We start from the raw sequence: 24,012 nt of genomic DNA, 5'->3' as shown, positions 1-24,012 counted from the left end.
ATTCCCTTCCCTTTGCATTATACCTACATTCCCTTTCTGTTCTGTAACATTTTCCTTTAGACCTTCCTTTGCATTCCTTTTTTTTTTAAATTAACCTTTCCTTTCCTTTTTTATATACTTCCCTATCCTTACAATTCTACATACATTGACTTTCCTTTATACATTGCTTTCCTTTCCATTATATCTACCTTTCCTTTCTTTTCTATTCCCTTCCTTTCCCTTCCTTTATACTTACCTTTGCTTCCTTTCTTTTATACTTTCCCTTCCTTTATACTTTCCATTCCCTTATACTTTCCTTTCCATTCCTATTTTTAAACTTACCCATTCCTTTCATTTATACTTTCTTATCCTTTCCAATATACTTACCTTTGCTTTCCTTTCTTTTATACTTTCCCTTCCTTTATACTTTCCTTTTCTTTATACTTTTCTTTCCTTTATACTTTCCTTTTCTGTATACTTTCCTTTCCTTTACACTTTCATTTCAATTCCTATTTTTAAACTTAGCCTCTCCTTTCATTTATACTTTCCTTTCCTTTCCTTTCATACTTACCTTTGCTTTCCTTTCTTTTATAAATTCCCTTCTTTTATAATTCCCTTCCCTTTGCATTATACCTACATTCTCTTTCTGTTCTGTAACATTTTCCTTTAGACCTTCCTTTGCATTCTTTTTTTTTTTTATATTAACCTTTCCTTTCCTTTTTTATATACTTCCCTATCCTTACAATTCTACATACATTGACTTTCCTTTATACTTTGCTTTCCTTTCCATTATATATACCGTTCCTTTCTTTTCTATTCCCTTCCTTTCCCTTCCTTTATACTTACCTTTGCCTCCTTTCTTTTATTCTTTCCCTTCCTTTATACTTTCCTTTTCTTTATACTTTCCTTTTCTTTATACTTTCCTTTTCTGTATACTTTCCTTTCCTTTACACTTTCATTTCAATTCCTATTTTTAAACTTAGCCTCTCCTTTCATTTATAGTTTCCTTTCCTTTCCTTTCATACTTACCTTTGCTTTCCTTTCTTTTATAAATTCCCTTCTTTTATAATTCCCTTCCCTTTGCATTATACCTACATTCCCTTTCTGTTCTGTAACATTTTCCTTAGACCTTCCTTTCCATTCCTTTTTTTTTTTTTAAATTAACCTTTCCTTTCCTTTTTTATATACTTCCCTATCCTTACAATTCTACATACATTGACTTTCCTTTATACTTTGCTTACCTTTCCATTATATCTACCTTTCCTTTCTTTTCTATTCCCTTCCTTTCCCTTCCTTTATACTTACCTTTGCTTCCTTTCTTTTATACTTTCCCTTCCTTTATACTTTCCATTCCCTTATACTTTCCTTTCCATTCCTATTTTTAAACTTACCCATTCCTTTCATTTATACTTTCTTATCCTTTCCAATATACTTACCTTTGCTTTCCTTTCTTTTATACTTTCCCTTTCCTTTTCTGTATACTTTGTTTTCCTTTACACTTTCATTTCAATTCCTATTTTTAAACTTTCCTTTCATTTATACTTTCCTTTCCTTTCATACTTACTTTTGCTTTCCTATCTTTTATAAATTCCCTTCTTTAATAATTCCCTTCCCTTTGCATTATACCTACATTCCCTTTCTGTTCTGTAACATTTTCCTTTAGACCTTCCTTTGCATTCTTTTTTTTTTTTATATTAACCTTTCCTTTCCTTTTTTATATACTTCCCTATCCTTACAATTCTACATACATTGACTTTCCTTTATACTTTGCTTTCCTTTCCATTATATATACCTTTCCTTTCTTTTCTATTCCCTTCCTTTCCCTTCCTTTATACTTACCTTTGCTTCCTTTCTTTTATACTTTCCCTTCCTTTATACTTTCCTTTTCTTTATACTTTCCTTTTCTTTATACTTTCCTTTTCTGTATACTTTCCTTTCCTTTACACTTTCATTTCAATTCCTATTTTTAAACTTAGCCTCTCCTTTCATTTATACTTTCCTTTCCTTTCCTTTCATACTTACCTTTGCTTTCCTTTCTTTTATAAATTCCCTTCTTTTATAATTCCCTTCCCTTTGCATTATACCTACATTCCCTTTCTGTTCTGTAACATTTTCCTTTAGACCTTCCTTTGCATTCTTTTTTTTTTTTATATTAACCTTTCCTTTCCTTTTTTATATACTTCCCTATCCTTACAATTCTACATACATTGACTTTCCTTTATACTTTGCTTTCCTTTCCATTATATATACCGTTCCTTTCTTTTCTATTCCCTTCCTTTCCCTTCCTTTATACTTACCTTTGCTTCCTTTCTTTTATACTTTCCCTTCCTTTATACTTTCCATTCCCTTATACTTTCCTTTCCATTCCTATTTTTAAACTTACCCATTCCTTTCATTTATTCTTTCTTATCCTTTCCAATATACTTACCTTTGCTTTCCTTTCTTTTATACTTTCCCTTCCTTTATACTTTCCTTTTCTTTATACTTTCCCTTCCTTTATACTTTCCTTTTCTTTATACTTTCCTTTCCTTTATACTTTCCTTTTCTGTATACTTTCCTTTCCTTTACACTTTCATTTCAATTCCTATTTTTAAACTTAGCCTCTCCTTTCATTTATACTTTCCTTTCCTTTCCTTTCATACTTACCTTTGCTTTCCTTTCTTTTATAAATTCCCTTCTTTTATAATTCCCTTCCCTTTGCTTTATACCTACATTCCCTTTCTGTTCTGTAACATTTTCCTTTTGACCTTCCTTTGCATTCCTTTTTTTTTTTATATTAACCTTTCCTTTCCTTTTTTATATACTTCCCTATCCTTACAATTCTACATACATTGACTTTCCTTTATACTTTGCTTTCCTTTCCATTATATATACCTTTCCTTTCTTTTCTATTCCCTTCCTTTCCCTTCCTTTATACTTACCTTTGCTTCCTTTCTTTTATACTTTCCCTTCCTTTATACTTTCCTTTTCTTTATACTTTCCTTTTCTTTATACTTTCCTTTTCTGTATACTTTCCTTTCCTTTACACTTTCATTTCAATTCCTATTTTTAAACTTAGCCTCTCCTTTCATTTATACTTTCCTTTCCTTTCCTTTCCTTTCATACTTACCTTTGCTTTCCTTTCTTTTATAAATTCCCTTCTTTTATAATTCCCTTCCCTTTGCATTATACCTACATTCCCTTTCTGTTCTGTAACATTTTCCTTAGACCTTCCTTTCCATTCCTTTTTTTTTTTTAAATTAACCTTTCCTTTCCTTTTTTATATACTTCCCTATCCTTACAATTCTACATACATTGACTTTCCTTTATACTTTGCTTACCTTTCCATTATATCTACCTTTCCTTTCTTTTCTATTCCCTTCCTTTCCCTTCCTTTATACTTACTTTGCTTCCTTTCTTTTATACTTTCCCTTCCTTTATACTTTCCATTCCCTTATACTTTCCTTTCCATTCCTATTTTTAAACTTACCCATTCCTTTCATTTATACTTTCTTATCCTTTCCAATATACTTACCTTTGCTTTCCTTTCTTTTATACTTTCCCTTCCTTTATACTTTACTTTTCTTTATACTTTCCCTTCCTTTATACTTTCCTTTTCTTTATACTTTCCTTTCCTTTATACTTTCCTTTTCTGTATACTTTCCTTTCCTTTACACTTTCATTTCAATTCCTATTTTTAAACTTAGCCTCTCCTTTCATTTATACTTTCCTTTCCTTTCCTTTCATACTTACCTTTGCTTTCCTTTCTTTTATAAATTCCCTTCTTTTATAATTCCCTTCCCTTTGCATTATACCTACATTCCCTTTCTGTTCTGTAACATTTTCCTTTAGACCTTCCTTTGCATTCCTTTTTTTTTTAAATTAACCTTTCCTTTCCTTTTTTATATACTTCCCTATCCTTACAATTCTACATACATTGACTTTCCTTTATACATTGCTTTCCTTTCCATTATATCTACCTTTCCTTTCTTTTCTATTCCCTTCCTTTCCCTTCCTTTATACTTACCTTTGCTTCCTTTCTTTTATACTTTCCCTTCCTTTCTACTTTCCATTCCCTTATACTTTCCTTTCCATTCCTATTTTTAAACTTACCCATTCCTTTCATTTATACTTTCTTATCCTTTCCAATATACTTACCTTTGCTTTCCTTTCTTTTATACTTTCCCTTCCTTTATACTTTCCTTTTCTTTATACTTTCCTTTCCTTTATACTTTCCTTTTCTGTATACTTTCCTTTCCTTTACACTTTCATTTCAATTCCTATTTTTAAACTTAGCCTCTCCTTTCATTTATACTTTCCTTTCCTTTCCTTTCATACTTACCTTTGCTTTCCTTTCTTTTATAAATTCCCTTCTTTTATAATTCCCTTCCCTTTGCATTATACCTACATTCCCTTTCTGTTCTGTAACATTTTCCTTTAGACCTTCCTTTGCATTCTTTTTTTTTTTTATATTAACCTTTCCTTTCCTTTTTTATATACTTCCCTATCCTTACAATTCTACATACATTGACTTTCCTTTATACTTTGCTTTCCTTTCCATTATATATACCGTTCCTTTCTTTTCTATTCCCTTCCTTTCCCTTCCTTTATACTTACCTTTGCTTCCTTTCTTTTATACTTTCCCTTCCTTTATACTTTCCTTTTCTTTATACTTTCCTTTTCTTTATACTTTCCTTTTCTGTATACTTTCCTTTCCTTTACACTTTCATTTCAATTCCTATTTTTAAACTTAGCCTCTCCTTTCATTTATACTTTCCTTTCCTTTCCTTTCATACTTACCTTTGCTTTCCTTTCTTTTATAAATTCCCTTCTTTTATAATTCCCTTCCCTTTGCATTATACCTACATTCCCTTTCTGTTCTGTAACATTTTCCTTAGACCTTCCTTTCCATTCCTTTTTTTTTTTTAAATTAACCTTTCCTTTCCTTTTTTATATACTTCCCTATCCTTACAATTCTACATACATTGACTTTCCTTTATACTTTGCTTACCTTTCCATTATATCTACCTTTCCTTTATTTCTATTCCCTTCCTTTCCCTTCCTTTATACTTACTTTGCTTCCTTTCTTTTATACTTTCCCTTCCTTTATACTTTCCATTCCCTTATACTTTCCTTTCCATTCCTATTTTTAAACTTACCCATTCCTTTCATTTATACTTTCTTCTCCTTTCCAATATACTTACCTTTGCTTTCCTTTCTTTTATACTTTCCCTTCCTTTATACTTTACTTTTCTTTATACTTTCCCTTCCTTTATACTTTCCTTTTCTTTATACTTTCCTTTCCTTTATACTTTCCTTTTCTGTATACTTTCCTTTCCTTTACACTTTCATTTCAATTCCTATTTTTAAACTTAGCCTCTCCTTTCATTTATACTTTCCTTTCCTTTCCTTTCATACTTACCTTTGCTTTCCTTTCTTTTATAAATTCCCTTCTTTTATAATTCCCTTCCCTTTGCATTATACCTACATTCCCTTTCTGTTCTGTAACATTTTCCTTTAGACCTTCCTTTGCATTCCTTTTTTTTTTAAATTAACCTTTCCTTTCCTTTTTTATATACTTCCCTATCCTTACAATTCTACATACATTGACTTTCCTTTATACATTGCTTTCCTTTCCATTATATCTACCTTTCCTTTCTTTTCTATTCCCTTCCTTTCCCTTCCTTTATACTTACCTTTGCTTCCTTTCTTTTATACTTTCCCTTCCTTTATACTTTCCATTCCCTTATACTTTCCTTTCCATTCCTATTTTTAAACTTACCCATTCCTTTCATTTATACTTTCTTATCCTTTCCAATATACTTACCTTTGCTTTCCTTTCTTTTATACTTTCCCTTCCTTTATACTTTCCTTTTCTTTATACTTTCCTTTCCTTTATACTTTCCTTTTCTGTATACTTTCCTTTCCTTTACACTTTCATTTCAATTCCTATTTTTAAACTTAGCCTCTCCTTTCATTTATACTTTCCTTTCCTTTCCTTTCATACTTACCTTTGCTTTCCTTTCTTTTATAAATTCCCTTCTTTTATAATTCCCTTCCCTTTGCATTATACCTACATTCCCTTTCTGTTCTGTAACATTTTCCTTTAGACCTTCCTTTGCATTCTTTTTTTTTTTTATATTAACCTTTCCTTTCCTTTTTTATATACTTCCCTATCCTTACAATTCTACATACATTGACTTTCCTTTATACTTTGCTTTCCTTTCCATTATATATACCGTTCCTTTCTTTTCTATTCCCTTCCTTTCCCTTCCTTTATACTTACCTTTGCTTCCTTTCTTTTATACTTTCCCTTCCTTTATACTTTCCTTTTCTTTATACTTTCCTTTCCTTTATACTTTCCTTTTCTGTATACTTTCCTTTCCTTTACACTTTCATTTCAATTCCTATTTTTAAACTTAGCCTCTCCTTTCATTTATACTTTCCTTTCCTTTCCTTTCATACTTACCTTTGCTTTCCTTTCTTTTATAAATTCCCTTCTTTTATAATTCCCTTCCCTTTGCATTATACCTACATTCCCTTTCTGTTCTGTAACATTTTCCTTTAGACCTTCCTTTGCATTCTTTTTTTTTTTTATATTAACCTTTCCTTTCCTTTTTTATATACTTCCCTATCCTTACAATTCTACATACATTGACTTTCCTTTATACTTTGCTTTCCTTTCCATTATATATACCTTTCCTTTCTTTTCTATTCCCTTCCTTACCCTTCCTTTATACTTACCTTTGCTTCCTTTCTTTTATACTTTCCCTTCCTTTATACTTTCCTTTTCTTTATACTTTCCTTTTCTTTATACTTTCCTTTTCTGTATACTTTCCTTTCCTTTACACTTTCATTTCAATTCCTATTTTTAAACTTAGCCTCTCCTTTCATTTATACTTTCCTTTCCTTTCCTTTCATACTTACCTTTGCTTTCCTTTCTTTTATAAATTCCCTTCTTTTATAATTCCCTTCCCTTTGCATTATACCTACATTCCCTTTCTGTTCTGTAACATTTTCCTTAGACCTTCCTTTCCATTCCTTTTTTTTTTTTAAATTAACCTTTCCTTTCCTTTTTTATATACTTCCCTATCCTTACAATTCTACATACATTGACTTTCCTTTATACTTTGCTTACCTTTCCATTATATCTACCTTTCCTTTCTTTTCTATTCCCTTCCTTTCCCTTCCTTTATACTTACTTTGCTTCCTTTCTTTTATACTTTCCCTTCCTTTATACTTTCCATTCCCTTATACTTTCCTTTCCATTCCTATTTTTAAACTTACCCATTCCTTTCATTTATACTTTCTTATCCTTTCCAATATACTTACCTTTGCTTTCCTTTCTTTTATACTTTCCCTTCCTTTATACTTTACTTTTCTTTATACTTTCCCTTCCTTTATACTTTCCTTTTCTTTATACTTTCCTTTCCTTTATACTTTCCTTTTCTGTATACTTTCCTTTCCTTTACACTTTCATTTCAATTCCTATTTTTAAACTTAGCCTCTCCTTTCATTTATACTTTCCTTTCCTTTCCTTTCATACTTACCTTTGCTTTCCTTTCTTTTATAAATTCCCTTCTTTTATAATTCCCTTCCCTTTGCATTATACCTACATTCCCTTTCTGTTCTGTAACATTTTCCTTTAGACCTTCCTTTGCATTCCTTTTTTTTTTAAATTAACCTTTCCTTTCCTTTTTTATATACTTCCCTATCCTTACAATTCTACATACATTGACTTTCCTTTATACATTGCTTTCCTTTCCATTATATCTACCTTTCCTTTCTTTTCTATTCCCTTCCTTTCCCTTCCTTTATACTTACCTTTGCTTCCTTTCTTTTATACTTTCCCTTCCTTTATACTTTCCATTCCCTTATACTTTCCTTTCCATTCCTATTTTTAAACTTACCCATTCCTTTCATTTATACTTTCTTATCCTTTCCAATATACTTACCTTTGCTTTCCTTTCTTTTATACTTTCCCTTCCTTTATACTTTCCTTTTCTTTATACTTTCCTTTCCTTTATACTTTCCTTTTCTGTATACTTTCCTTTCCTTTACACTTTCATTTCAATTCCTATTTTTAAACTTAGCCTCTCCTTTCATTTATACTTTCCTTTCCTTTCCTTTCATACTTACCTTTGCTTTCCTTTCTTTTATAAATTCCCTTCTTTTATAATTCCCTTCCCTTTGCATTATACCTACATTCCCTTTCTGTTCTGTAACATTTTCCTTTAGACCTTCCTTTGCATTCTTTTTTTTTTTTATATTAACCTTTCCTTTCCTTTTTTATATACTTCCCTATCCTTACAATTCTACATACATTGACTTTCCTTTATACTTTGCTTTCCTTTCCATTATATATACCGTTCCTTTCTTTTCTATTCCCTTCCTTTCCCTTCCTTTATACTTACCTTTGCTTCCTTTCTTTTATACTTTCCCTTCCTTTATACTTTCCTTTTCTTTATACTTTCCTTTTCTTTATACTTTCCTTTTCTGTATACTTTCCTTTCCTTTACACTTTCATTTCAATTCCTATTTTTAAACTTAGCCTCTCCTTTCATTTATAGTTTCCTTTCCTTTCCTTTCATACTTACCTTTGCTTTCCTTTCTTTTATAAATTCCCTTCTTTTATAATTCCCTTCCCTTTGCATTATACCTACATTCCCTTTCTGTTCTGTAACATTTTCCTTAGACCTTCCTTTCCATTCCTTTTTTTTTTTTTAAATTAACCTTTCCTTTCCTTTTTTATATACTTCCCTATCCTTACAATTCTACATACATTGACTTTCCTTTATACTTTGCTTACCTTTCCATTATATCTACCTTTCCTTTCTTTTCTATTCCCTTCCTTTCCCTTCCTTTATACTTACCTTTGCTTCCTTTCTTTTATACTTTCCCTTCCTTTATACTTTCCATTCCCTTATACTTTCCTTTCCATTCCTATTTTTAAACTTACCCATTCCTTTCATTTATACTTTCTTATCCTTTCCAATATACTTACCTTTGCTTTCCTTTCTTTTATACTTTCCCTTTCCTTTTCTGTATACTTTGTTTTCCTTTACACTTTCATTTCAATTCCTATTTTTAAACTTTCCTTTCATTTATACTTTCCTTTCCTTTCATACTTACTTTTGCTTTCCTATCTTTTATAAATTCCCTTCTTTAATAATTCCCTTCCCTTTGCATTATACCTACCTTCCCTTTTTGTTCTGTAACATTTTCCTTTAGACCTTCCTTTACATTCCTTTTTTTTTTTAAATTAACCTTTCCTTTCCTTTTTTTTATACTTCCCTATCCTTACAATTCTACATACATTGACTTTCCTTTATACATTGCTTTCCTTTCCATTATATCTACCTTTCCTTTCTTTTCTATTCTTTTCCTTTCCCTTCCTTTATACTTACCTTTGCTTCCTTTCTTTTATACTTTCCTTTCCTTTATACTTTCCATTCCCTTATACTTTCCTTTCCATTCCTATTTTTAAACTTACCCATTCCTTTCATTTATACTTTCTTATCCTTTCCAATATACTTACCTTTGCTTTCCTTTCTTTTATACTTTCCCTTCCTTTATACTTTCCTTTTCTTTATACTTTCCTTTCCATTATACTTTCCTTTCTTTTGTACCTTCCTTTCCTTTACACTTTCCTTTCCTTAGCATACCTTTATACTTTCCTTTCGTTTATACTTTTCTTTCCTTTCATTTATTTTTTTCTTGCCTATATATTTGATTTTTTTTTCTTATTTTCTTCCTTCCGCCCCCTCACCCCCCTTTTTTCTGTTCTTATATATTTTTTATTTCATTTTCTTTTCCTTTTCCTTCCCCCCCCCTTTTTTCTTCTTCTCTCTTTACTTTTTCTTTTTTTTCTACTTATTTTTCTTGCCTTCTTTCCTTATCCTTTGGCTTTTTCTTCCTCTTTTTGTTTAGTTTTTCTTCCCCATTTTCTTTCCCTTCTCCTTTTTCGATTCTTTTTCTTCCCAAATCTTCTTCTATTTTCTTCCCTGTTTTCTTCCCTCGTCTTTCTTCCCCTTTTATCTTTTACTTTCTCCTGTTTTATGTTTTTTTTTTCCCTGTGTCTTTTTCTTTACCTTTTTCTTCCCTACCTCCATTTTATTTTTCTTCTTTCTTGCTTTCTTTTTAATTTTCATTTTCTTTACATTTTTCTTCCGCTTTTCTCATTATTTTTTATTTCTTGCTTTTCTTCCCTCTTCCCCCCCCCCGACACCCACCCATCCACATTTTGTTTTTTGCTTCCTCCTTTTAAAATCTTGATTGTTTTTTTCTTATTTTCTTCCCTTCCCCCCCTCTTTTTTTGTTCCCATATATTTTTTACTTGTTTATGTTTTCCTCTTCCTTTTCCATCCCCCCCCCCACACACACACCATTTTTCTTTTGCTTTTGGTTCTTCTTAACCTGTTTTTCTTTTGCTTCCCTCTTTTTGTTCTCCTTTCTCTATTTAATTTTCATTTTCTCTTCCCCCTTTCCTTGCCTCTTTTTTCTTGCTCCCTTTTTTCTTCCCCTTTATGTTTCCCTTTCCCTTTCTTTCCCTTTATCTTTTTTTTTCTTTTTTCTTTTATTTTCCTGTCTTTTCTTTCTTTACTTTTTCTTTTTTTCTTCTTCTTTTTCTTCCCTTCTTTCCTTTTGCTTTTGCTTCTTCTTCCCCTTTTTGTTTTATTTTTCTTCCCCATTTTCTTTCCCTTCTCCTTGTTCTATTCTTTTTCTTCCCTATTATCATTCTTCTTCTATTTTCTTCCCTGTTTTCTCCCCTCTTTTTTCTTCCCCTTTTATCTTGACTTTCTCCTGTTTCATGTTTTTTTCCCTATTTTTTTTTTTTAACTTTTTCTTCCCTATCTTTATTTTTCTTCTTTCTTGCTTTTTTCCCTTTTTAATATTCGTTTTCTTTCCATTTTTCTTTCCCTTTTCTCATTCTTTTTTATTTCTTCATTATCTTCCCTCTTTTCTTTTTTCCCTGACCCATTCTTTGTCTTCTTTTTTCTTTTTAAAGTTTGATAATTTTTTTTTCTTCTTCTCTTCCCTTCCCCCTTTTTTTTATAGCCCGTATATTTACTTCTTTTTTTTTTTCCTTTTCCAATCATTCCCCCACCTCCCAACCCCTATTTTCTTTAGCTTTTGTTTCTTTTTACTCTGTTTTACTTTCGCTTCCTCCTTTTCTGTTCTCTTTTCTCTTTTTCTTCCCTATTTAATTTTCTTTTTTGCTTCCCCATTTCCTTCCCTCTTTTTTCTTGCTTTTTTTTCTTTCCCTTTATGTTTCTTTTTCTTCTTCTCTATTCTTTACCTTTTTCTTTTTCTTTTTTTTTCTTTTCTTTTTCCTTTTTTTTCTTTTTTCTTTTTTCTTTTTTCCTTTGTTTTCCTTTTTTTTTCTTTTCCTTTCTTTTTTTATTCTTTTCTTCTTCTTTTCTTTTTCTTCCCTTCTTTCCTTTTGCTTTTACTTTCTCTTCCCCTTTTTGTTTTTTCTTCCCCATTTTTTCCTTTCTCCTTTTCCTATTCTTTTTCTTCCCTATTATCATTCTTCTTCTATTTCCTTCCCTGTATTCTTCCCTCTTTTTTCTTCCCTCTTTTTTTCTTCCTTTTATCTTTACTTTCCCCCTTCTGTTTCCTGTTTTTTATTTCTCCTATTTCTTTTCCATTACCTTTTTTCCCTATCTTCCCCCTTTTCTATTCCCTTTTCTCTTTTTCTTCACTGTTTAATTTTCATTTCCTCTTTCTTCCCCCTTTCCTTCCCTGTTTTTTCTTGCTCTTTTTTTTTTCCTTCCCCTTTATGTTTCCTTATCGCTTTCTTTCTCTTTCCCTCTCTCTTTCGTATTCCCTTTCTTCTTCACTTCCCTCTTTTCTTTACTCTTCATTCCTTTCTTTTTCTTTTTCTTCTTTTTCTTCCTTTTCTTTGCCTTATTTTTCTTCACTTCTTTCATTTTCCTTTTGTTCATTTCTCCTGTTTTTGTTTTTCTTTTCTTCCCCATTTTCTTTTCCTTCTATTTTTTATATTCTTTTTCTTCCCTATTATCATTTTTCTTCTTTTTTTCCCCGTTTTCTTACCTTTACCCCCCCCAATTTTATTTTTGTCTTCCCTCTTCTATTTCCTTTTATCTTTCTCCTATTACTTTTTTTTCTCTTCTTCTTTCCTTTCCTTATATTCTCTTCTTCTTTTCTTTTTTCCTTTTTTCTATCCTCTTTCCATTTTCTCCCCTCCCCTCTCCTCATTTCTTTTTTTTCCCTCTCTTTCCCTTTCTTTCCCTTTTCCTTTCTCTTTCCCTTTCCCTTTATTTCCCTTTCCCTTCCCTTTCTCTTCTTTTCATTTCTTCTTTTAATTTTTTTTCTTCTTTGACTTCGCTTCTTTCCTTTTGCTTTTGTTTTTTCTTCCCCTATTTTTTTCTTCCTCATTTTCTTTCCCTTCTCCTCTCACTATTCTTTTTCTTCCCAACTATCATTCTTCTTCTATTTTCCTCCCTCTTTTCTTCCCCCTTTATTCTTCCCCTTTTATCTTTGCTTTCCCACTTCTCTTTCCCTTCCCTCCCCTTTCTTTCCCTTTACCCCCTTCTATCCCTTTCCCTTTCTTTTTTCTTATTTTCTTTTCTTTTTTTTTATTCTTTTCTTTTGCTACCCTATTTTTCTTCTCTATTTTTTCTTCTTTTTTCTTTTTCTTTTTCTCTTCTTTTTTCTTTTTCTATTTTCTTTTGGCTTTGCTATTACCTTATCCTTTTTGTTTTTCTTTATCTTCATTTTTTCCCTTTATTCTATTCTTCTTTCTCTTTTCTATCCCTATTATTTTTTTCCTTTTTCATTAACTTTTTTCTTTTTCTTTATCTTTTTTTCTTTTTTTTTTCTTTCTTTTCTGTTGCTCTTTCTTCTTGTTTCTTTTTCTTTTATTTTTTTCTGCTGCTTTTTCTTCTTGTTTCATTGTTTTTCCTTTTCTTTTGCTTTTTAAATCTCTCTATTTTTCCTTTCCTTTTTTTCTTTCTCTTTTTCTTCTCTCGTTTCTTTTTTATCCCAATTTTCTTCACCTTTTTCTTTCATCTTCTTCCCCTTCTTCATTTCCTTTACTTCCCTTTTTTTTTTACTTTTAAAGCACAATTACTTCATGAAATGATACTTCTCGATGTACAAACAGATATAAAAATATCATCTGATACCTCTTTGCGCTGTTCTCACAATCATAGAGTAGCCATCAGTAGCTTTGGTTTTGGTAAAAAAAAAAAAAAAAAAGAAAAAAAAAATCTGCAGGACTGTCGTACAAATACTAGTGATGGGGGATGGAGGGGAGATATTCTGGCCATCAGTGACCTTTCCCTTCCATTTCCCCCCCTTATTTTCTTTTGCTTTTGGTTCTTCTTACCCTATTTGTTTCTCTCTTCCTTCCCCCTTTTCTGTTCTCCTTTCTCTTTTTCTTCCCTATTTTCTCTTCCCCCTTTCCTTCCCCCTTTTTTCTTGCTCTTTTTTTTAACTTCCCCTTTATGTTTCCCTTTCCCTTTCCTTTTATTTCCCTTTCCCTTTATTTCCCTTCCCTTTTTCTTTTCTCTTTTCTATTCTTTTCTTTGGGGAAGCTGTATTTATGTTGTATTTACTTTGGTATTTATCTTACCTTTTTAGAGGAGTTGTGCCTGCTTCTGCTTCTTCAAAAAGGAACAGGGAGCTCTACAGTAGAAGCCTGAAGGTGAGGTGGGCTGGCCTCTCTGCCTGCCTGTGCTCCTTCCTTCCCCCTGGAAAGTTTATCACATGAGATTTTGATAGGCTTCTTCTTACCCTATTTGTTTTACTATTCCTCCCCCCTTTTGTGTTCTCCTTTTTCTTTTTCTTCCCTATTTAATTTTCATTTTCTCTTTACTTCCCCCTTTCCTTCCCTCTTTTTTCTTGCTCTTTCTTTTTCTTCCCCTTTATGTTTCCCTTTCCCTTGATTTCTCTTTCTCTTCCTCTTTCCCTTCCCCTTCCCTTTTCTTTTCCCCTTCTGTTTCTTCCCTTACTTCCCTTCTTTTTTGGGAAGCTGTATTTATCTTGTATTTACTTTTGTATTTATCTTACCTTTTTAGAGGTGTTGTGCCTGCTTCTGCTGGCTTCAAAAAGGAACAAGGAGCTCTACAGTAGAAGCCTGAAGGTGAGGTGGGCTGGCCTCTCTGCCTGCCTGTGCTCCTTCCTTCCCCCTGAAAACATCACCACATGAGATTTTGATAGGATTCTTTTTACTCTATTTGTTTTTCTTTTCCTTCCATCTTTTCTGTTCTCCTTTCTCTTTTTCTTCCCTATTTAATTTTCATTTTCTCTTTTCTTCCCCATTTCATTGCCTCTTTTTTCTTGCTTTTTTTTCCTTCCCTTTTATGTTTCTCTTTCCCTTTATTTCCCTTTCCTTTCCTCTTTCCCTTTCTCCTTTCTTTCCTTTCTCTTTTCTTTTGTACTCTTTTCTTCTTCTTGTCTTCCATTCTTTCCTTTTGCTTTTGCTTTTTCTTCCCCTATTTGTTTTTTTTTCTTCCCCATTTTCTTTCCCTTCTCCTTTTACTATTCTTGTTCTTCCCAATTATCATTCTTCTTCTATTTTCCTCCCTCTTTTCTTCCCCCTTTATTCTTCCCCTTTTATCTTTGCTTTCCCACTTCTCTTTCCCTTCCCCTTTATGTTTCTATTTCCCTTTCCTTTTCCCTTTCCTTTTTTCTTTTTATTTTTCTTTTTTTTTTTCTTCCTTATTTTTCTTCTCTATTTTTTCTTCTTTTTCCATTTTCTTATTCTCTTCCTTTTTCTTTTTCTATTTTCTTTTGGTTTTGTTTTTTCCTTATCCTTTTTGTTTTTCTTTATCTTCCTTTTTTTCCCCTTCCCTTTATTTTATTCTTCTTTCTCTTTTTTCCCCTATTCTCATTTTATTTTTTCCCTCTCATTAACCTTTTTTTCTTTTTTCATTTTCTTTTTCTGTTGCTTTTTCTTGTTTCTTTTTTTCTTTTTCTCTTGCATTTTCTTATTCTATTGTTTTTCCTTTCCTCTTGCTTCTTTAAATCTCTCTATTTTTCCTCTCCTTTTTTATTTTTTCTTTCTCTTTTTCTTCCCTTATTTCTTTTTTTACTCTATTTTCTTCACCTTTCTCTTTCACCTTCTTCCCCTTTTTCTTTTCCATTTCCCTTACTTTCCTTTTTTTTTAAAAAAGCACAATAAATTCATGAAATGACACTTCTCGACGTACAAACATATAAAAATATCATCTGATACCTCTTTGCGCTGTTCTCACAATCATAGAGTAGCCATCAGTAGCTTTGATTTTGGTAATAAATAAATAAATAAATAAATAAATAATCTGCAGGACTGTGGTACAAATAATAGTGATGAGGGATGGAGGGGAGATATCCTGGCCACCTCTCCCTTCCATTTCCCCAACTTATTTTCTTTTGCTTTTGGTTCTTCTTAACCTATTTGTTTTCCTTTTCCTTCCCCCTTTTCTGTTCTCCTTTCTCTTTTTCTTCCCTATTTAAGTTTCTTTTTGTTTTTACTTCCCCCTTTCCTTCCCTCTTTTTTCTTGCTCTTTTTTTTTACTTCCAATTTATTTTTCCCTTTCCCTTTATTTCCCTTTCTCTATCCCTTCCCTTTTTCTTTTCTCTTTTCTATTCTTTTCTTTGGGGAAGCTGTATTTATGTTGTATTTACTTTGGTATTTATCTTACCTTTTTAGAGGAGTTGTGCCTGCTTCTGCTTCTTCAAAAAGGAACAAGGAGCTCTACAGTAGAAGCCTGAAGGTGAGGTGGGCTGACCTCTCTGTCTGCCTGTGCTCCTTCCTTCCCCCTGGAAAGTTCACCACATGAGACTTTGATAGGCTTCTTCTTACCCTATTTGTTTTACTTTTCCTCCCCCCTTTCGTGTTCTCCTTTCTCTTTTTCTTCCCTATTTAATTTTCATTTTCTGTTTACTTCCCCCTTTTCTTCCCTCTTTCTTCTTGCTCTTTCTTTTTCATCCCCTTTATGTTTCCGTTTCCCTTCCTCTTTCCCTTTCCCTTCCACTTCCCCTTTCTCTTTCCCTTTCCCTTCCCCTTTCCCTTTTCCTTCCCTTTTCTCTTTCCTTTCCCTTTTTGTTTCCCCTTCCCTTCCCTTCTTTTCCTTCCAAGAAGCTGTATTTATCTTGTATTTACTTATGTATTTATCTTACCTTTTTAGAGATGTTGTGCCTGCTTCTGCTGGCTTCAAAAAGGAACAGGGAGCTCTACAGTAGAAGCCTGAAGTTGAGGTGGGGTGGGCTGTCTGCCTGTACTCCTTCCTTCCTCCTGGAAAGTTCACCACATGAGGTTTTGATAGGCTTCCATAATGTATGGGTATGGAAAGCTGCAACTAACTCTGCAGATGACTGGTATATACTTAACATTTGAAATCTCAATAAAATTTTCTGCTTGTTGAGTTATTGTCTGGCATTCACTTATTTCCTGATTTGGCCATCACTTCTGGCTGCTCTTTTGACAGATTTTCACTATTTCTGCAGTCACATTGGTCTGGCAACAGGGGAATCAGCTGTGGCTGTGGGTGTGGTGAGAGCAGCACAACCACCCCATCCTTCTCTGAGTCCTCACTTCCTCTGCAGCATTGCTTCACAGACCCTTGCACACCCTAAAAGCAGCGGCCAGCAACCAGCCATAGTGACCTGGGTTTAATTTGTCTGCAGTTGAATACAATTACTCCCCAGACAAACTTGGGTCGCCTTTTTGTTTCACCAAAAAAATCACTGATGCTGAAGATCTGGCATATGCTCCAGCCTTACAGCTCAAGTCCTGTCACCCGCCCCGCCCTCCCCCATCTCCCCCCCCCCCCCCGTCCCGTCCCGTCCCGTCCCGTCCCATCTCACCCCCCTCTCCCCCCCCCCCCCCGCCGGCAATGTGTGAATTCAGCTGAAAGTGAACTGTATATACAAGACATTTGAGAGCTCCTTGTGAAATGGGCTTGTATTTTAAACTTCCAAGCATCTGGAACCTCAACTGGCTTTGAATGCATCCCTGAGCCGAGCCCAATCTGGACACATACCTGAGGGTGGAGAGCAGAGACGATCCGCTTTTGGGAGCCGGGCTGAAAACGGCTGCGCCATAACCCGCATAGTACACCAGGATCACTCCGTCGGGCAAGCGGCTCCATCTAGCGGCCGTGCCCCGTTTCATGCCGGACGCTCGGTGATGTCACCAACGAATGAGCTGACGTTACAGAACGGGGCGACCCTTCCCCGATCCCGGGCAGCCCCAGGATCTTTCTGGGAGCGATATGAGCAGAGCAGGGGTGGGGTGCATTGTAACCCCTCTTCTCAGCGTCACCCGCAGGTTCACCAGCAACTCACTGCAGCGCTCCCTGAGAACCACGGAAAGGGTTTGGTGCTGTGAGCACCTGGAGGAGCTCTTTGTGATAGGGAGTGGCCGAATGTTGCTTCCGGCTTTGCTGCTGGCTAGATTTGCTGGGTGGACTGATATCAAATGCATTACAGTAGTTTGAGGCACCGGGAGATGACTGCCAGGCCCTCTGTCAAAGGAAAAACAAGTCTTTTGGCAGTGTGAAAAATAAACTGGGCTGTTCTCCAGTAGCAACCCAGAAAGATTATTGGATTTTGCACTTTGTTAGTAATTTGTAAGCAAATACTCAAACTATCAAAGTAGAAAATAATATTTCCTTATTTTATTTTATTTTATTTTATCTTATTTTATTTTATTTTAGAATGTGAGCTGAATAACATCTTCATCCTCACCTCCAGATTGCAGTATGGGAGCCAGTTGAGATGTCTCCTTCATGCTTTTGGTCTGGCAATCAGCTACTTTGCTGGATCAAACAGCCTGGAGACCCAATAGTGGCTGTCATCAGATGGTGAAGACATCACAGGCCATTTCCAGTTCCTGCTCCCACTCAGCCCCATCTGCACATTGGTCAGATGCACAGCTTCTGAATGTGCAGCTGCTCAAGGGATATTCTCTCCTTCCCACAGCCACACACACCAGAGATAACTCACATCAAGGACTGGATGTGAGCCCTTGGCAGGGCCCTCCATGACAGGAATCCAAACTGTTTTGAGATCTTTCAGCACATTAACCACTTCACAGCCATCTTTTCTGTGGATGTTATCATAAAAGCTGAGGAGATCTTATCTTTCACTGTTAAGTGCTGGCTCATGAGCAAGGGCTGCTCTGATGTCTCCTCATGCTTAACAACATAATGGTATATTTGAATGAACACATCTTCACTAGCAGACAAGGGTGTGGGTCTAGAGCATAAGCAGAGGATAAATTTTCCCCACCATTTGTGCTGGGAGTGAATTATCCTGTAACATTCTCAGGGAACAGGAAGAAGGAGGAAACTGTAACGAGGCAGTGCCACTTCCATGCTCAGAAGAGGATATGTGAGCATCTTCCTGCACTCAGCTTGAAGTTCCCACACACAAAAGGACCTAGACCCTTGTTTTTCAGTCTTCTGCTGACATATATCATGTAGCACTTCATATGCCTTTATTTTTACTTAGCCTTACTGACATGCCTATATAAACCAGTGTAACCTGTAAGACTGGCATTGTCAAAGTGATTGTTCAGGAAGCTATTTTCACAGTTTAAGGCCAAGAAGATGCTACCACTTTTCAAGTGCTACATGGAATTTGTTGCTTGTAAAGGTCAGCTTTCATGGTTCATGCTGTAACACTACCCTAATCCTCATCAGGATCAACAACATGGATGATGACAATGATCCTTTTTCTCCACCAGAGTCCTCTGTTTCACTGGCAAAAATACTGGAGGCAGGAAGAAGGCTGTGGGTTGGATCCTTGGGTACTTTTTCCACTGATGAAATGAAGGCAAGCAAATGACAGATCCAACTGTGCAGCCTTGGGTGTATGAATCAGTATTATCTGCTGGCTGGAGCTCCTGGTAGGTTTTGCACTAAGAAATGGTTTTGGTGTCACATTTGACATGAGACTCAGACTATCATGGGGTGTTTTGGGCTCATCTTATACACTATCTCAAGCTCTTTGGGAACAAGCAGCCTATTTTTCATTATGCAATATCGTCTTTATTCATCTACATGTTAATTGCTGGTTTCTAGCCTTTCTAGATCTGTGACCTAAGAATCACAAATCACGACAGGGGCAAAGGCATTTAGTTGTCCTCGGGCTGCTCTCTAAGACTCAAGTGTGTAAATTGCTCTTTCATTCGCACGTGAATTATTCTTAATATCCCTTCTCTGGTAATAAATACGTGGCTGTGAAGGCATGAAGATGTGTGTGTGTGTGTGTGTGTGAGGGGGGTGGGGGTGGTGGGGGATTAAGAGGGAAAGGTAGCATGACCCTCCCGTTCTCTTTTCTTTTGCAAGTAAAAGCTACCCCTAGGTCTTAACATTCTCTCAAAAAGATAATGCTACCGGTTTGTTTGCTTTCTGCATTCCCCTTGGATGCTAAGGCAAGACTAACGCAGAGAGCATAAAGAAGTTCATATGCACGTTGCCTCATATTGTATACGTGCTTCTCTATTAGCTCTGGACAGAGAGCATAACCAGATGAAAAACGGGTAAGCAGCACAGGTCAGGCAATTCAAAGAGAAAGATGGGGTCTTCAGAAGGGCACCTCAGCTTTATTCCCACTCTCATCTTCTGCAACCCGAGCCAGCAACACCCGCGGCTCCACAGGACGGCCATCGCTCCTGCCTCGGGCAGAGAACAGCCCTTTGCCATGCTGACTGTCTGCTCTGCTCTGCCAGGAGCTGATGGTTTACTTACAGCAGAGGAATGTATCTCCCGTTCTGGACAGCATGGTGACCTCCTGCTCAGCTTACTCAGACTCCTTTCTCAGAGTGACAGAGTGGGTAAATTGCACCAGAAATGCCCTGTCCATTCCCAGGGTGAGAGAGTGAGGCAGACCTGTAGGAGGCCAGTGGCCAGGATTTTCCATTTACATGCCCTTAGTTCCCTCTCAGTCTGGTAGGGGTGACTGTGAGCACAATTTGGAAGCCTTTGCTTGCTTCAGGCCATATCTTCTTGGGCTCATCACTGTGGGCTTGGGAAACCAGACAAGTACTTCCATTGGTTTCTGCAGACCATCTTTCACATTTGTGCATTCAGAAGCTCTGCTGTGTGAACACAGCCTCTGTCTGCATCTGCTTGCAGTGTCCCCTTCCCCAGCTGCTGATGTTTGTCAGGTCAGCACTGCACTTGCATGAGGGAGGTCAGCAGAACAACATCCTTAGATAAATGACTGCAAAGGATTTCAAGCAAATACATTGCCCCCTTTTGTGATTGGAGCCCTGGGGTATCTCCCTTTTTGTGTGTACCTCTGGTAAAAACGTGGTCCGTGGGCTTTTGCTCTGCCCTTCTTAGCTTCACACACGACAGGCAAGGTACCTGAAACAAGTGCTGAGGGAGGTTGCTAAGCATCCAGCCTTAGAAATATTTAAAGCTCAGCTGAGCAGGGACTAAAACAAATTGCTCTAGATTTTAGGCTAGTTCTGCTTTGAGCAGGAGGTTGAACCAGATGCCTTCAAGGGGTCCTTTCCAAAAAAAGATTATTTTTTTTCTAAATGTTGTGTTCTAATCAATGAAGGCATCAGGTTTGATCAGGTTTGGAAGAGAAACCTGTTTTTCTTGCTGGGGAATGAACTGGCTTCTGCAGAACAAGAACTAGGATATATTGATTTATATGAACAGCTCTGAGCCAGCAGATGTGGTGCAGTGGTTCTCCCAGTGCTGCTGCACTTACAGAGGAAATGTTGGTTTTCCAGGGTATTCTCTCTGAATATTTACATCTTACAACCAGTGCGATAGGAATCCCAGAGTGAAAATGCTCAAGTTCCTCTGAGAGAACTTGCACACTGGGTTGGCTCATTGCTGTCTTGTAACTAGTGAAGAAGGATGGAAGGATTAATATAGCACATCTGATGCAGGAGAAAAAAGGATGCTTTTCTTATACGTGGAAGAATGAGACAGATGACTGAAAAGAAGCACAAAATGCCTAGGTCATGTCTCATGACTCTTGCAGTTTTGTTCTCACGTGACATTGTAAAGAGAATTTAATTTTATCAGAAAAATGCTTTTTTTTTCTTTTTTCTTTCTTTCCTTCCCTAGGAGCCTGCTCTGTTCCCTATAGGGAGAGTCTGTCCTCTGGTGTCCATAGAGGCATTTGGACTCAGCATTTGTTGACTTCTCTGCCTTCCTCTGCAGACATCAGTGAGGAGAGGCTGGGTGATGCCAGCGGAACAGACAATGCTGAGACCTACAGTGACGAAGACACAGACCAAAGGAATTCCCCAGACATGGCTAAAGCCAGAACCTGCTTCACCCCTGAAAGCCCAGAAATTGTATAAGTGGATGAGGTATGTTACGCAGTTCAGAAAACTGGTGGGAGCACAGAGAGCCGTCCAGAGAGCCCCAAGTACCATGCAGAGCAGAATCACCTACTGATAGAAGGTCCTTCTGGGACAGTTTCTTTACCTTTCAGCTTGAAAGCCAACAGACCTCCACTGGAAGTGCTGAAAAAGATTTTCCCTAACCAGAAGCCGACGGTGCTGGAGTTGATCCTGAAAGGATGTGGTGGTGACCTGGTGAGCGCTGTTGAGGTTCTCTTGTCCAGCCGGTCTTCAGTGGCCAGTGGTGAGAGAACTTCTGCAGAGTCAGATGGTCTAGTTCTACCTTCCAATGGGCATATTTTTGAACACACGCTGAGTTCCTATCCTATTTCCTCTTCCAAGTGGTCAGTGGGCTCAGCCTTCAGGGTCCCTGACACACTGAGGTTCTCTGCTGACTCCAGCAATGTTGTGCCCAATCCTCTGACTGTACCTTTGCAGCACCCATTTCCTCAGCCACCTCGCTACCCACTGATGATGAGGAACACTTTGGCAAGAAACCAGTCCAGTCCTTTCCTGCCTAATGATGTCACCCTTTGGAACACCATGATGCTGCAGCAGCAGTACCAGCTGCGGTCCCAGTATGTCAGTCCTTTCTCTAGCAACTTGGCCAGCGTCTTCCAAAGCTCTTCTGTCCTTCCTTCTCGCTCATCAGAAGATCCTAGGATCTCAATCCCTGATGACGGATGTCCTATTGTGTCTAAGCAACCTCTTTACACAGAAGATGAGTATGATGAAAGGTCTGATTCTTCAGACTCAAGAATACTCAACACATCTTCTTAGGATGACATTTGGCATATGATAAGTAAGTAAGTGATATTTGCAGTGCAGCTGAACTACTGGGCCTGAAGAGGAGAGACGTATACTCCATGAAACACTTGCAATTGTATTAAAACTTGACTTTGCTTGGTATTGTACTATAGCAATAAAGACATAACGTATTTAATTTCTTGCACTTCATTGGATAATGCCAAATAGCAATACTCTGGCTTTAGCTCTGAGTGCGTACAACAAGGAAAGACTTTATGGCCATCGGTTACGGGACTCTGGAAGATTCATAGCGGAAACAGAAGCTCAAGGTCTACTTTGTTCCTTAACTCAGACAACTGGGGATATTAAACTAGAATACTTGAATGCTGTTTTATAAGAGAGAACTCCTCAGGACATAAGAAATCAAACAAAAGTAGTTCAATTGCAAATGGACTAAAACAAGGACCAGTCATCATCTTTGCATTGAAAGGAAAGGCAGAAGAATTATGCACATGGAACTAGCATGAACTGCTTCTGTACTGTTTGAGCTTGGACATTTTTTAGAAAAATAATCTTATGAGTTATTCTTTTCCCATGGCTAGGTCAAAATGTGTAATGTCAGTGTAAAACCAATTACGGCTGTGAAGTGCATGAAGTGTATTGTGAAATGAACACAAGATTAAACATTGTCAGGTTAATGTAGCATGCTAAGGACTCCAGAAAAATAAACTAAGATGATCATCTTGGTTTATGTCATTTATATTGGGCAAATAGCATTTCTGAGGATAGAGAGCTGATTAACTGCCAGCTGGGGTAACAATGTCTAGTTCCAGCAACAGCAGACAAGGCAAGTCTATTTTTCCCAGTCCAGGTTCTGCCCCCCTGCCTCGTAGCCTGAAACTGAGTCTCAGCAAATGCTATCATGAGGGAAGCTTAGGTCCTTGGATGTGTGCTACAGGCACTTCCAAGTTCAGGAGAGTGAAGCAGAACTTGTAACAGTCACAGTAAGCGGGAAAATATATATATATAAGTAAATAAGAGGCTCTTTCTTTTTTTTTTTTTTTTTTCCCCCTATGCTATAGAAATAGAAATAGGAGATAGGGTGTAATAGCAGACCTTTCTTTAAAACAGTGTGGAGTTAAATGGCAGCTTTCTCGAATCTGGAAAAGTAATTATTTGAACAATTTATTGCATGTTTGCATGCATGAACTCCCCTTTTATCCTACTTTCATTACAGTGTCAGAATAACACTACAAATTGCTTCTGGTGAAGAATGCCACTACATTCACTCTCCACCTAGATATTTGTCTGTTAAGGTTTTTGTGCCATTTTTTGAACCATTTGCCACTGACCACATCTGCTTGGCAGTTGGATTTTCCAAAACACTTCTTTCTGTGTGGATGCAATGGCTGGCAGGCCTGCCATGTGTACAGATCAGCCCTACCCCTCAAACCCAATGAGGGTTCCCCTAGAGGGGGGAAGCCTAAAGCAGGTGGGCTGTAGGACCTTAGAATTTGTCAGGCATGTTGCCTAGTATCACTGCTAATGTGAATGCCTGTGTTCTCATTTGGCATTTCATACTTCGTAATGTTTGTTTACTCAATGGATCCCACAGTTCATACTGATACTGAACAGGCACAAGCAGAACAAGAATAAAATAAATAATGTTTTTATTTTCTCTGGGGGATAAATGATCAGAAATACACTTTTTATTGTGTATTTTTGCAATCTGTTCAGTAAAGCAATTTGTAGTTGTATGCTAGAGAGCAAAGAGGGAAAAGTGGAGAGTGGGAGAAAAGAAAATAAGTAGCATTCCTTATGCAAATGTAAGAACACCTGGAATTTTCATAATGCAGAATTACAGTTTTGTACTGACACATTTTCCTGTGCCCACATGGAATTTGTAAACAAATTCATCTTCAAGACACTCCAAGCAGAAAAGTAATAGACACTCATGAAATAAGCTTGGTCTTGCAAAC

At 36.1% G+C, this 24,012-nt stretch overlaps 2 long non-coding RNA genes and 1 pseudogene across 4 annotated transcripts; 2 read left to right on the top strand and 1 right to left on the bottom strand.

Moving 5' to 3' along the window:
• Positions 1–13,049: 13,049 nt before the first annotated feature.
• LOC146753812 (uncharacterized) lies at positions 13,050–16,334 on the top strand. 2 transcript variants are annotated; one of them, XR_014939311.1, is made up of 4 exons: positions 13,050–13,630; positions 14,004–14,068; positions 15,620–15,683; positions 16,098–16,334. It is a non-coding gene; the product is annotated as an uncharacterized LOC146753812 (long non-coding RNA). The 2 variants fall into 2 exon arrangements; XR_014939312.1 differs by lacking the exon at positions 15,620–15,683.
• Positions 15,307–16,196, bottom strand: LOC146753813 (uncharacterized). Its single transcript, XR_014939310.1, has 2 exons — positions 16,090–16,196; positions 15,307–15,729 (listed from the first exon to the last, which is right to left on the bottom strand). It is a non-coding gene; the product is annotated as an uncharacterized LOC146753813 (long non-coding RNA).
• An 801-nt stretch (positions 16,335–17,135) lies between the features above and the next one.
• LOC146753811 (doublesex and mab-3 related transcription factor 3-like) lies at positions 17,136–22,779 on the top strand (annotated as a pseudogene). Its single transcript, XR_014939309.1, has 2 exons — positions 17,136–18,820; positions 21,102–22,779. The product of XR_014939309.1 is annotated as a doublesex and mab-3 related transcription factor 3-like (transcript).
• The last annotated feature ends 1,233 nt before the right edge of the window (positions 22,780–24,012 follow it).

Source organism: Coturnix japonica, chromosome Z (genome assembly GCF_054131305.1).
Source record: "Coturnix japonica strain WE chromosome Z, WE-NBRP24, whole genome shotgun sequence".
NCBI lineage: Eukaryota > Metazoa > Chordata > Aves > Galliformes > Phasianidae > Coturnix > Coturnix japonica.
Note: the sequence above shows the minus strand (reverse complement) of the source record. Positions and strands in the feature narration are given on the sequence as shown.